The sequence below is a fragment of the Strigops habroptila genome, chromosome 1 (genome assembly GCF_004027225.2).
Source record: "Strigops habroptila isolate Jane chromosome 1, bStrHab1.2.pri, whole genome shotgun sequence".
Classification (NCBI taxonomy): Eukaryota; Metazoa; Chordata; class Aves; order Psittaciformes; family Psittacidae; genus Strigops; species Strigops habroptila.
This window is the reverse complement of record NC_044277.2, coordinates 104,402,747-104,416,703: the sequence shown is the minus strand read 5'-3', so window position 1 is coordinate 104,416,703 and position 13,957 is coordinate 104,402,747. Positions and strand designations below refer to the sequence as shown.

Below are 13,957 nucleotides of genomic sequence, written 5' to 3'. Positions count from 1 at the left end.
TTTGGGGGGGGGGGTGTTTGCATAAAGTCAGCTATAATTACAGTAGCTGAGACTATCACATCACAAGGTTGAAAGTAAGAAAGACTAGATGCAAGCAATGAGGTGAAGATTCAGTACTAATGATCTCAAAGCCTGACAAGAAGAAAGTGGATATCACATGCTGACAAAATAAGCAGATGCAATCAAGCAGCAGCAACCTTTACAATAGAGCAAGTTTTTCATCTTATCTATTTATTGCAGACCCACTATTACTTTTACACTTAGGCAGGCACTCTAGCTCCCTCAGGAAAGGTATGGAATTGGCATGAAAAAAAAAAGGAAAGAAAAATGTTTCTTGCTGTTTGAAAAATGTATCTGCTTCACAGCTTTATGGATGAAATATGAGATTCTAATCTAATTCAGGAGCTCAGAGTTACACAGAGTGAGGCAATAGTTTAAAGATTATCCAGCAGTCACAATCTGCCTGGCACACTGCAGGAACACAGCCACTGCATCACCACGTCGTAAACCCTTACTTACTTTCTAATGACAGTCACGGCTCATTTCTGTGCATCACACCCCTGCCCCCAGCCATTCCTGCGGGAATGAGGAAAAAGCAAAACACTTTTATTTGTTCTATACTGTGCTTCTTGAATGCAATTCAGCTGGGGTTTTTGGATTTTGGGTTTTTATAAGAAATAAAAAAAAAGCCTGCCTGATGTAACAGCCAGAAGGCCAGATCCTACCTACCTACATTACCAGCAGATCAGGCAGTTCAGGGGAACTCACTCTCAGGTAGTGATTCTGACTGTTTACTGCAGTACAAATAGCTCCCGGAGGGACTAAATGTATACATACACATGTATGTGTGTACTGTTGCCATCACTTTGAAATACCAACTTACCTGAGATCTGAAAAATAGCAAACATATTGAGCCCCTAAGGGCTGCCTCAAAAATTTCTGTGAAGCTTTTGTGCTTCCTGCAAAACTCCCTGGAAAAATAAATAAAATCTTAGTATATCCAAGTGAGCCTTACATGGGAGTTCACTGCAGAACACAATTGGAGATCATGGTGGAGGTGGTGAGCCATTTGTATCATAACTCTGTGTCTGCAGCACACTCCTAAGACGTTAAAGACCCAGAATTGTCTATCGCACAGCTCCCACTTCTCTAGCAAAGTATTCCAGCCATCAGAATATGAAATGTTCAGTCATGCTCCCTTGCATCTCCTGCTGCAGCTGGTGCACTGAGCTGCAAAGAAGACAACATTTAATGGGCCAGTGAGAAAGTAAGCATGAATCTGACTCCTTACTGATGAGCATCTCCAAAAGGCAAGAATCTGGCTCTCGCTCAGGGACTGCTTGTATTTTTCTATTTAAGAGTCCGCCTGTCATTACCTACCTTCTTAGATCTCAGTATCCTTGACCTGTAAGGGACGGAGACATCCCCTAGGCATTCCCACCTCAGGAATGTGGTCTCAGACACATCTCCATCCATCACTTCTCATTGGTTACCTCAAGAGCTTCTTCCTCAGCCCACAGGCTTCATCATCCCATAGGTTCATTACACACAGAATGAGAGGTATTGCCTCCAGCACACTGACCTGCTTTCTGAGCTATCTTTCTTCACTTACTACTTGGAGACGTGCAGGACTTGGGTCAGCTGCTTGGAATCACTGCCTGTTGGCCAAGGCTTAGTTTTGAAGCACTATTTCACTTCAACCCAGTGCCTGAAGCTACTGGGTATATTCAAGTCTTCAAGGGTGTTTTCTAAAGTACTCGGGCGACCTCAGATCCTCAGAAGTCACTTTCAAATTGACTCATTGTAAACACTCTCTACAGCCTCCAGTTACCTCTTCAGGCCAAGAGGTTAAGTAGGATCAAAAAATAAAAGAGGGAAGATATATATATGGACATAAACATAATGATAATAGTTAACACCCCAATAAAAAAGCATAGAAAGATGTTTTACAAATTACGTAAACCATTAAGTTTTTGAGTACAAATGAGGAACTCCTTGATATAAACCAAGGAGACATTTCTCTTTTGGTAGATGATTCTCTGATGGTCCACTGTCTTCTTTTATCAGCGCTTCAAACTAAGTGGCAGTTCCTCTGCTTGGAGGTAGTGAGGTTCGTATCATGAACACCTTCACTAGTTAAAAACTGTTATTTTAAACTGAACTACATGGCAGACAAGAATATAAAAGATCTTGACTATTGCTTGACAGTTTCTTTTGAATTCCCCCTCAATGCACTTTTGAGCAGGTTTATTTTTTCTGCATCCTCACCCAGCAAACTGTAATAGGGATGTCTTGTCACCTTGCAGGTGGCAGGAAGAAGTCATCACAAAAAGGAAATCTTGTCATAGCCTGATGAGCATTATTTTCAGAAGCTTTGTCTGCTTAAAGAATCCCTGCTCCCACAGCATTCCTCCTTGTCCCTCCTAAGTTGCTGCAAATAAATTGGAGCGGGGAGCTGAGCTGGCTAACCCTCCTCCCCCCTTCTTTTTCAGCCAGGATTTTTTCAGCCAGATTAGCTCCCCCTTTGCACTTCACCACATGCCCAAATGCTTGTGCCAGCATAGCAGAAGGAGGAGTAAGGGAGTGGGAAGGAGTGGCTGGAAGTAGGAGGAGGTGAGGGAGCAGAAGGGACAGCTTCAGCGGGTCTAAGACCTGCAGCCAAGAAAACTTAACTACCTCGCTGGGATCAAGTACTTCTAGGGTGTCCTTCTGAAGATGGATGTGTTCTCTCCCTGAAATACTTCACTTGATGAATCTTTGTGTGCTAGTGAGTGTGTAATTCGCTGTAATGGAGATCTACCACTGAATGTACTTGTTATTTTCCAGCAGCGACACTACCTGCTGACAGACACAGGGTTTCAGGCAACATCACCTTCAGTGTGTTAGCCTTTGGGCCTTTGTATGCCTCTAACTTTGTCTTAGGGCACTAAACAGATTCTCACCTAAAGCAACACTGCGAGCAGGCATACTGCTGCCTGCAGATTTCACACAGCCTACAGCACAATCACAGAACCTGCAAGCGGCTCAGATATATTTAGAATCCCACATTGTCATTACTTTCATCCTGAAAAACGGAGGGGGAAGGAATAAAGAATAGAAGCAGATGATAAATGCACAGCTGGAGAATGTCAGACAGCTCAGCACTGGCTGGGCCTGGTTCTCCTCTTGTTTAACTAAAAGGGAGTGGATGACCCTGAGAAGAAGAAAATCGACATTTATTTATCTTGCTGTGGTCAACACCTGGCTGCCCCTGTGAAAACAGTGTTGTGATAATTTGCCAGCCATTGTTTTCTGTGCCAAATCACCGCTGCCACTGAAGACCGAGCATGTTAAAGGACACAAGTTAAAGAACTGCCTGTGAAGAGAGGAACACACGGCTACTACCTGGCTTGAAATACCCCACAGGCAAGGCACAGTGAGACAACATGCCATAACGATGAAAGAGACTCATCATAAGAGGTGATAAAATGACACAAGAAAGCAGTAGTACAGGAGTTCATCTAGACATACAGAGGTCAGTGCATAGTCATATGTAAGCAGAATGCTTGTAATTAATGATTTAAATCACAGTTGTTGGCTAATACACTTGAATTGTGAAATGTGACGTTTTTTTCCAAGACAGGATCCCAAGAGGACAATACTGAAGATGCAGCTAAAGTTTGAAAGCTACCTCAAAAAGGTTCTTCCACAGTTGTACAAGCATCAGGACTGTTTCCCCTTCCTTCTCCAAGCCCCTTATTTATGTCTGCATTAAAATGTTAGCAGAGTTGCTTCCAACGAAGGACCTAACTGACCTATTTGTGTTCTCTTTCACTGCTCCTGAGAATCCTCATCTGTCTAGCTTTGTTAATTCCTCAGAGGTACTCCATTTCTTGAGAAGATAAACACTTGCTCATACAGCCTTCAGGCCATAATAATGGGTAAAATTACCCAGATTATACCTTCTTTATTTTTTACCTACACACTACCTTTCAAATTAACTTAGGGGGTTGGGGATTACACTAGTAAAGGCTTTTGTCTGTCAGGGCTTTGTTTGTCAATGGCAAGAGTGAAAGGGGAATGAAGAGAAAGATCTGGGTATTTTATTTAAAGCTATTTTTAAGAAACTGTTAAGTTCACTTTAGAAGGGCAGGCAAACACAACAGTCAGCTGAAGACTCCGGATTACCAGCTGAGAAGAGCTTTTATGGGTCTCCATAACCCTGTCACTCTCTAAACAATCCACGTTATCCTTAAATTCAGAAAACAACCCACCAATATTAGGGGCCTTTGTATTCAGTTAGAAGCTGTGGTGGTATTCTCACAGTCCTGACTGTATCAGCCTCAATTTCCCTTTCTTCTTGCAAACCAGTTCTGTTCTTTCCTAGTCCTTTGCCCTCAGCATCCTTAGTACCAGTCAAACCAATAGTTCACGTAAGTGATGCACGTATTTTAGATGTTTCCATATTTCATTCTCCTCCTACAACTGCATCTCATTCTAAGAAGCAGATCTTCCAGTTAACATGGACACAAATCAGCTTGTGGGATGCCAGCCGCAACAGAAAGTTTTGCTGGAAACTGCAGTGGTCTTTCAGAAATCCAGAGACCTTTGCTGATGGCTATAACGTACTAGAAAGCCTGCTCTTGATGTGTCAGATCCTTGTAGTAATTTTTAATATTGCAGGGTAACTTCTGAAATGGCATGTGGACATGGCAAAGTACTCAGAAATCCATGGTCATGGGCTGTACAGCTTCCACAAGTCTGCTACCATTGGCAAAACTTCCACGTTGTCTTAGACTATCTTTGTTATTGACCATCTATTAAACAAATCCAAGCTAGTGCTTGGAGTGCATGCAGGTCTTTGGGAAGCATTGTAACACATTTCTGGCTGCAGTTGCTACACTGGGTGAAATCACTCTTGTTGAAACTCTTCTGCTGTCAGAGGATTTATGCAGAAATTATTTTAGCCTACAGATCTATTGCAATTCCTCACAAATTAAAGGGTAGAAACTGCCCTCTGCCTTGTGTTGGGTCAGGCACCAAAAACCTTTTGGATCGCCTCTGTTTGGCCTAGCAACAGGGTGTTTTCTTCTAGATGCTTCATTTTGTTCTTCAGAATTTCAGGCTTTGTTCTTGAGACCATAAATTTCACAGAGGACAAATTAACCCTTGAGACTGAGCAGTGTTTTGAGGTCTTCCTGTAACTGGCTCTGTAGTCACTTTTGTCCAACCTAAACCCAGGTTTCCAGCATGAGACAATCCTGCCCTCTCTCACCTCTGGCTTCATGTTGCTATCTCCACATCAGGGAACTGAGCACTGAAAACAAAGGTAGGCTCCTCCCTCTCACCTCCTTCAGCTCCCAGCTGGGTGAGTGGCCTGAGCTCGCTCAGTTCACAACCACCACCACAACCCAAAGGAGGCAGGAAGAACACGCAGCACAGAGAGGGATCATGTCTTGCAGGAGCAAATTGAATTTATGTCATTTTTAAGCAATCGGGCAATTGCAGCCTTAGCCTGCACATTGAAGATCTTAAATTACTCAGATTTGTTTTAATGAAGTGCTTAATTTTCACAGTTAATGTTCCAATATAACACTATTTGCTGCTGCACAGCTTATCAAAGATTATGGCCGTGAAAGAGGTGACTGTGTTTTCGTGATCTGCATAATCTGAGAAAGTATGTCAGAAAACCCCATTTGAAAGGATGTTATCATATACTTTTTTCTCTAGAGACTACCGTTACCAAGGTCTCAGTTTGAACCTTTTTTCAAACTTGTAAGAAGTCTCTTTTACAACCTATCCCCACATGCATCATCAGAAAATTCAGGCCGTCGCTGCTTATGTGAGTGCACAGATCACACAGTTGATGAAAAAAAACTTGTGGTTTATATATTCATATATATGTTTAGAACTCATTTACTCATTTTCTGCAGATATACTTGAATGTTCACTTACAAATTTACTGCTTCAGTGGATGTTCCTATCAGCAGCTTATTGTGAGGACATTTGCAGAAAATCAAGCACTGAAATAGGTATGAACACAAGCAAAATGAATACATTTTAAAATTAGAGAAATGCTGCTTATCCCAAAGTGACTTTTTGTACTAGTGTCAGGGTGCACTGAATGTAGGAAATCAAAATACAGCATGATGTTTCCCATCCACAACAAAGCTATTTTGTGCCACCCTAACCTAATATAATGTTAGACGGCTATTTTCTTTAACAAAAAGTAGAGAGAGGTTTACCATCCTAGAGGAGCGTTAGTATTTCAAAACCAAAAGAGCAAAGTCTTGTACTCTAATCCACTAGTGAGCCAACAATAACATTTTTAAAATGTTTCCTTCCAACTCTGCCCCTTTATTCATTCGAATATCTTAGTATAATTAAGATCCCTCAGAAAAATTGTTTCACATGACAGTTTTCACATTGAAATTGTTAACCTATGATAACAACTTCTAAAAAAGCTTCCTCTAAAGTTTTGAAGATTAGAAATCCATCCAACCCATTATCATTCAATCAAAAGAGAGTCCACAAGAACTTTTTGTTTTCTACCAGTCTGTATTCTCTGATAGCATAACTACTGATCAGTAAACTGCTGACTGACTCAATTCTGTGCCCTTCCCATGACCATCTTCCATCATATGACAGAAGAACCACGAGCATGGCAGACGAACAGGGGTACAGCATGCTCTCTTTGCAACACTCCACATGTGCAACTTTGTAAGAGTTAGCGCAAGTCGCCTTACACAAGAGAATCTCTAAGGCTGATGTAACATACACCATGGATGGTATAGCTTTTCATAGTACCAGAAGACAGAATGGCTTCTGACAAAGTCAGTGCAAAGCCATCTTTGATCCACACCCATGGTGACAGATGTCCAGATGCAAGAAACTTCCAAGCAAGAAAAAAACAGATCTGTGGGGAGGCCACAAGCAAACTCACTTGTGACTCTTCTAGGTGCTGTGTGGAAACAAAGATTACAGAATCAGAGAAACTAGAATAAGCTCCTGAAGGCCATCTGAACCTCTCGCTCAAAGCCAGACTATCACCAACCCTAAATCAAATCAGCCATGGCTTTATTTGGCTGAGTCTTGAAAATCTCCAAGGATCGAGGTTCCACAGGTCTTCCAAATAACGTATTCCAGTGCTGTACTGTCCTCCTACTGAAGAAATTTTGCTCCTGTCCAGTTTGAATCTCCCAAGATGCAAACTGTGGCCCTCAAGTCTGCCCTCAGTTTCCAGTTCTCACAGTAAGTTCCTAGTCTGTATTGCTGCAAGACATTTTTCTGCTCCAGGCACCAAGCTTCACACACCTTACTGAATGTCTTAAGGTCCAATCCACAAGTGTTTCAAGATCCCTCTGGATGGAACCTCAGCTGTTCAGGATGCTAATCATTTCCCTTAATTTAGCATTATGCACAAGTGTTCTGGATTTGCATTCTCAATGATCACGATAAAAATTATGAACAGTATCAGCCCCAGTATCAACCCTGGGGTACACAGCTCCTCAGCATCAGGCCACTGGTAGTCGTTCTTCAAACTTCATGTCCCAGAGAGTTTTTGCTGATCTAACAGTCTGTTCATCCAAGATATATTTCCTCAGCTTCAAGATAAGAATGCGATGGTGTCAAAAACCTTGCAGAAGAGAACATACATACACATCCATCACTCTCGTATTTTTAGCCAGCCATCTCACCATAAAAAGCAACCAGGTTGGTCAAGCATGATTTACCATTGGTAAATAAATCTATCCTCACTCTTCCTTGTCATTACCTTCTTGTCACTTGTGTGTTTGTAAATGTGTTCCAAGAGAATGTGCTTCATGAAGAGCTGACTTGAGCTTTAGTTGCAGTGGCAAGGCCAACATCATACAACATACAAATTTATTCATAGATATCCAGATATTGGTGTATGACTGTGTTGAAAGCAAAACAGTGCAGGTGTAGTCGGGTTAGCTCAGACCCTACAAAGAGTTTACCCACAGCAGCACAGCTTTACTGACCAAGCTTTATATTGGGGCTTGTAGCCATGGTGCGGAAAGACTGCCATAGTAAATCTGTCTTCAATCCCAAAGATGGCCAGTCACTGCAGTAAATATACTCCAGTTCTTTTTAATAGATGTATTTCGCAGACCATTCAGACTAAGTTGTATATACCTCCGGGGTGAATGCACTGTCAAGCCCCACTTTCAAGACAACGATCAAAAAAAAGAGTCATACCCTGAATAGCGTCTGGAGTGTCATTACTGAGGGGAATGTGTAGTCTAGCTTGAACAAAAGTTTATAGCCTTCTATGAAAACATACCTTTTTCTATTACTACCAGTAGCAGATCTGACAGCTGTTATCTCTCTACTTAGATTTTATGCTTCGTAATTCTAACATTTGATGGCACTTTACTTCCCAATATCCAGTTGACGTTCTTTTGATGTATCTTTTGGGCTAGTGCCTAAGCACATTTGCAAATAGTTTAGTGCTCAATTTAAGGTGGAATATATTCCCAGAATTCCTTTGGCAATCAATTATTTATTACTTACAAGTGTTAAGATCAAAAAGAAAAGAAATAGATGTATATTCCACGCTGAGAGGAGGTCCATAGGGATAACAGAAAACAGAAACTTTAATGCTAAATTTGTGTAAAAAGGGTAAAATGGGGATTCCCTAGTCAGTTAAAAAAAAAAAAAATTAAAAAAAATGCCCTGGATTATACAGTTATTCAGTTATTCTTCCTGGGCTTTATCTCATGGTTAGAAATGCATGCTTGAACTGTACATTAGTTCTCTGTACCACAGGGGCAAATTCTAGTTTGCTTTCACCAAGGAATACCAGTCAGCTTAAACTTGGTGCAAACTACTTGCACACATCTTTTATAAGCATACCCATGGTGCCATATATAGCTAGTTAATTAAAAATACTGATTCAGGCCTAGGATTTATGTTAATATTTTCAGCAAGGTCATACTGCCTGATGACTTCTTTGTAGAACCTGGGGTGTGTAAAAGCATCAACATTCAAGCAAAGGGGAGCTCGCAAGAGTAGAATTTAGAAGGATCATTCATACATCATTCAACAGCTCTGCAGAAGGTGGAGAACATTCTCACAAGTATGTTTGTCTAGGGCAAAATCTGCACTATTCCCGTCAGTGGGGTACTAGCAGCAATGGAGGTTCACAAAGTCAAACACAAGACCTCTCCTTCCATGGGCTGCAGGTCAGCCTGAAGTACTCAAAACGAAACTTCATCTGTAGTCACCGCTGGATATGAAGGTGTCTTTACAAATCACGTGCTCTTCTCTGGAAGGCTTTATTTATTTATTGCTAACCTTAAACCGTGCCCCAAAGACAAGCAAGAAAATACCCCTGGCCAGGTCACCAATACAAAACCAGTCCTTATCTGTGTGACTCATGTCTGAGTAAGGAGCATCTGGCAGCTTCGCAATGAGCCAGTGCAGGATTATTCAGACAGGACAGAAGAACCAGCAGGAAAAGAACAACCTGGTAAAAACAAACAAGGAGTAATTCCAAAGCAAGGAGTAATTCCAGCTCAGGAATACAAGCCGATAAAAGGCAACCTGCAGAAATAAGAAATCTAGATATAAATACAGGTGAATGGCTACAGAGAGATGTAAATCTGCAAGGTGAAATGTAAAGCAGAACATCCAGCAAACAGCTGTGAAACTCAAATCACAGGTGCCAGAACTTAATAATGACCTGGGCTGGTTTTTTTCAGGGCTAGCATTCCACCTGCCAATGGATTGAATTATTTTCTCTTTGTGTTTTTTTTTTCCAGGTCATGCAGCAAATCTATAACCTTTTGTGAGGTCAGTGAAATTAAAACACCCTGTAATTTAAGTTACTTATTTCTCAAGTAAACAGATAAATTAGAGTACCATAAAAACTGAGATGTATCTGAAGACAGTGGCAGCTCTCCAGGTAAAAAGAATCAGCCATCTGCTCTAAACAAAAAAATCTAATAAAACACAGTGACAGATCACTTCACTCACTGAAAGAAACTTGGAACAGTGGGGCTGAAATCAGCAATGTGAATCTGAAAGTCACACAACAGAGAGGTTGCAAATGATCCAATGGGCAGGTCATCATTTGCTTTGCCACATGTAGATCCAACATCTACCTCAAGTCTTAATTTTTACTACTACTACTACTATTAGTAATAACAATATAATACTATGTTAATAATATTAAATATTGATGATAATATATTACAATTCATATTAATTTTTGAGGTCTACTTATGACTTTGAGATGGTCTTCAGCTGGTAAATCTTTTGGGTTTTCAGCATTACTACACAAAGGAATAAATAAGACAAAAGTCTTCTAGAAAATGAGACTCCAAGACTGTTTTATGTCTTGGAGTGATTCTTCCATTTAATGACTTTTCAGAGAGTCAATTTGTCACATTTGGAGTGAAGGTATTTAAAAGTCTAGAGGTTAATTAGAAAAACAACAGCTGACTTTACTGCATTAGTTTAATTCAACTGTATGAACAGAGACAAACTGTTTTCAGCCTAGAAGATCTGTTTGGAGCTGGTTTGTGCTGGAATGTCACCCACACAAATCTTGCCAGGGAACATTAAGTGACAATACACTCAAATTGATGAAGCTTATGTTGGAGCAAAATCTCTGTGGCTAGAAAAAAATGCTTAAAGGAGCAAACATTTATATTCCAGTTTCTAATTTAGCTATTGCTTAATTAAATATAAGAGTTTGATGTATTTTTTACGAACATCTTCACACAATCTAAATTTCTTGTCACCACATTGAGTTTCTTCATGCTTTTCCTGTTTAAGTTCTTACCTCAGGCCTTGTTCCTTGTGTGTTAATTCTTTAGACTGGCTCTGTATTGTAGACCAACTGGCAACTTAAAGTGACTTTGCTTCTTAAAAATAAATTAAACATTTCTATGAATAGCAGATTCAGTTACCTACAGCCTCAGGGTACCTGGCCTAGGCCTTCCTTCCCCAGAACCCAGCCCAGTTTCCTTCTGTTGACCAAAATTAGCAGTGATGAATGAGCAAATATTAATAATTAAAAAATCAAAAATAATTTTGCTCAGGGTTGCAACTCCACTTTAAATACCTTCCTCTCTTGCACTGTCATTTTCTCTCCCTATGATAAAGGTCTTAACCATGTGCAGTGGAAAACACAGCATCTCAGGGTAGAAGATGTTCAAAATCAAGATTGGGAAAGAGGAATTTTCTCCACAATACACATTTCGTAAGGAAGGAGATTCACACCCCTAGAGTCTGATCTTTCTGCTATTACAAAAGTCATTGCTCTTGCTGCTGGATTGCTACATGAACAGTGCCTGTGGCTCCAGGGGCACCCTCAGGCTCCCCACATGCCAAACTAAGGAAGACTAATTTTCTGCCTGTAGACAGGAGTGCTGGGGCATAGAGTCCCTGGATACTATGAGCTACTTATAGCCATACTGCATTAAGGAGGATTCTGCATTAAGGTGGTTTCTGCTATTGAAGAAGGAAGAGTAAGGAGCGGGTAGGATCCTGTACTCCTGGATCACACATTATCACTCACCCAGAAACACTACAGAGGAATCTGAAAGAATGGAGACAGAATATAAAAAGGGGGAGGAAAAAAAATAGAAGGAAAAAAAACCTAAACACAAACCTAAAAAGCAGAGGGTAAAATCCTGGATCTGCTGAAGCCAATGGTAAAGAGCTTTCCTGCTTACCTATATTACTGGTTTTCTCCAAAGGAGCAAGGTGAATACAGAGGTTTACTCTGCACGTAGAAAAACAGAACAAAAAGATGAATGGATAAGAAATACCTAGAGAGCTTTAAGGAAAATAATACAATATGAAATTTGGTAAGATACCAGTGATGCTGACTGATGAAGGGCAGAGCGCAGGGTAGTTTAGACAGACAAAAGTCTACATAAGGCTGATTTGGGGTTAAAGTTTGAAGTGTGCATCATGGTCAAAATCTGGCTTTTGATCTGCAAAGGAGAGAAGTGATAGTACTGACAAATTAAAAAAAGCAGCAATGTGAGTCTCTGTGAAGGAAGAGTGCTGTCAAAGTGTCGGTTTTCTGACTTCATAATGCCAGCGACACTGTATGGAGCAAATGAATGCAAAGGGAACATATGAGAAGTAGTTGTGGCAATCTGCCTGTCAAGGTGACCAGTGTATTTGATTTACACATTCCTAACTGTTATGGACTCAATATGTCAAGCAATTAAATTTCCTTTTTTTTTTTCTTTTCTCCCTGCTCCAGTGAGTTCAATGTTTTTACCCTCTCTCTGGAATCTTTGTTGCTTGATCTCCATTGAACTGTGATACTTCATCTTGCATTAGATTGTAACACCAGAACTGTGTTCACCCATGCAGTAGAAGAGCTCTCTCCCATAGGACCCTCCTGGGATACAGGCAGTGGTAAGTCATGTGGTAGGAGTAGGTTTCAGTCAGCTGGCATTTACGTGTGCTGTATATTTTCTATCACTTTTTAAAAATTAGTGCAGTGGCGTTAATTATAGGACAACAGCAACAAAGAACCTATAATTAAAAAAAAAAACATATCATGTGGTTGATGCAGTGAGTAGTGTCTTTGTCATAAGTCACAGCGAGTCCGCTCTACTTTGGGTCAGGTTCAGTCATCAGTCAGCTTTAAGGGCAATCACATCTAATTAACAAATCTTTTGAACTCTTCCAGGGAACATGGCCTGGACCTCTAAGGTAATATGACAATAGTCAGACACACAGCTCTTAAGGTTGTCTTTCCCTTACATTGACCTCTTCCAGAATACAAGGTAGAGACTTCCTTTAATAAAATTAAACCAATAGTATTGTAGTTACATTTTTATGCCATGTGTCCGTCTGTTCCCCCAGCAGCCATCCAAGTCTTTCCCACTAGACAACCATCTTCCATGCTCTTGATAATTAAATTTTGCATGCATATACATAAACAGAGAAGAAAGGCTACTATGGCTGTGCAAAGAAACCATCTCCTTTCTGTACTTTAATGAGCAGTATTAGGACATGACACTAAAAGTACTGGTTTGAGTTGGGGTAAATCTGGCTGACCTTGTGGAGGCAAGTGGCATCCACCTAAAACCTCCAATCAGGGGCAACAGCAGGGCGTTTTGAATTTTAGCTGCGTATTTTGGGCTGAAAGAGGGTTGGAAAAGTAAACAAAGCCACAGCCTTGCACCTGAGGTTAGAGGTATCTGATTTGTGGTACATTCAGGACCAAGGCAGCAGAAACTCTTTTTATATAGACAAACACGATTTCTTTGAAGAAACAAAGAACTCCACCACCAGTTTCTCCTCGTAACTCTAAGAACGTGCAGTATCACCAATAACCTCGCTAAACCAAAAGGGATGGTACCATTACAGCTCTTTGATACGCAGATACCTGGGGGTTGCTATTCTTATCCTGGTGGTTTTGCATTTAGCCTATGGAAAACACAAACAGGTTCTCCCGTGTTACCTCTGCGCCCATCCCTCTCACTGCCACAAATTGCACAACCACAGTGGACGGGCCATGGTGTACAGGAGGAGCAGGTCCTCCTGCTGGCCATGGGCACGCAAGGGACTCACCTGACCTGCCCTGAGCATTGTGCATCACATGAGCCCAGTTCATTCAAGGTGCATATTTAAAACGCTCCAGAGCCTTTTTAACCTAAGCCATAATTGATAGCTGGCTTTTGCAAAGAGCAATTTCGCAGGCGTCAAGAGTTAATTGCGGCCACGCGGATGAGCTTCCCTTGACTCACATCTACTGCTGCATCGGGATGAGCACCCCTTGAGTCACACCGACCCAGCCGGCCACCCCCATTTCATCAGGGGAGAAGAAAAACCCCACAAACTTATAAAAATAGAGGTCCCTTAAATAAAAGTAAATAACCCCTCGCCTTTCCTACCACGTCCCTCAGGGACCCCGCGCGATGCTCCGTGAGGCCGAGGCGGGACTCGAACCCGCAGCACACGGACTCCGCCCCCACCCTCC

The 13,957-nt window shown here is 41.2% G+C and overlaps 1 protein-coding gene across 2 annotated transcripts in view; it reads right to left on the bottom strand.

The window, feature by feature from the left end:
* ACTR3B (actin related protein 3B) overlaps positions 1–13,957 on the bottom strand; it is a 105,166-nt gene that overhangs the window by 34,566 nt on the left and 56,643 nt on the right. Inside the window, exon 1 of one of the 2 annotated variants that reach the window (XM_030478602.1) lies at positions 13,872–13,890. The exons of the other annotated variant lie outside the window; for it this stretch is intronic. The gene's annotated coding sequence lies outside the window, so the exon portion shown is untranslated. Of the gene's footprint in view, positions 1–13,871; positions 13,891–13,957 lie in introns of those variants that run through there. 2 annotated transcript variants of the gene reach the window in all.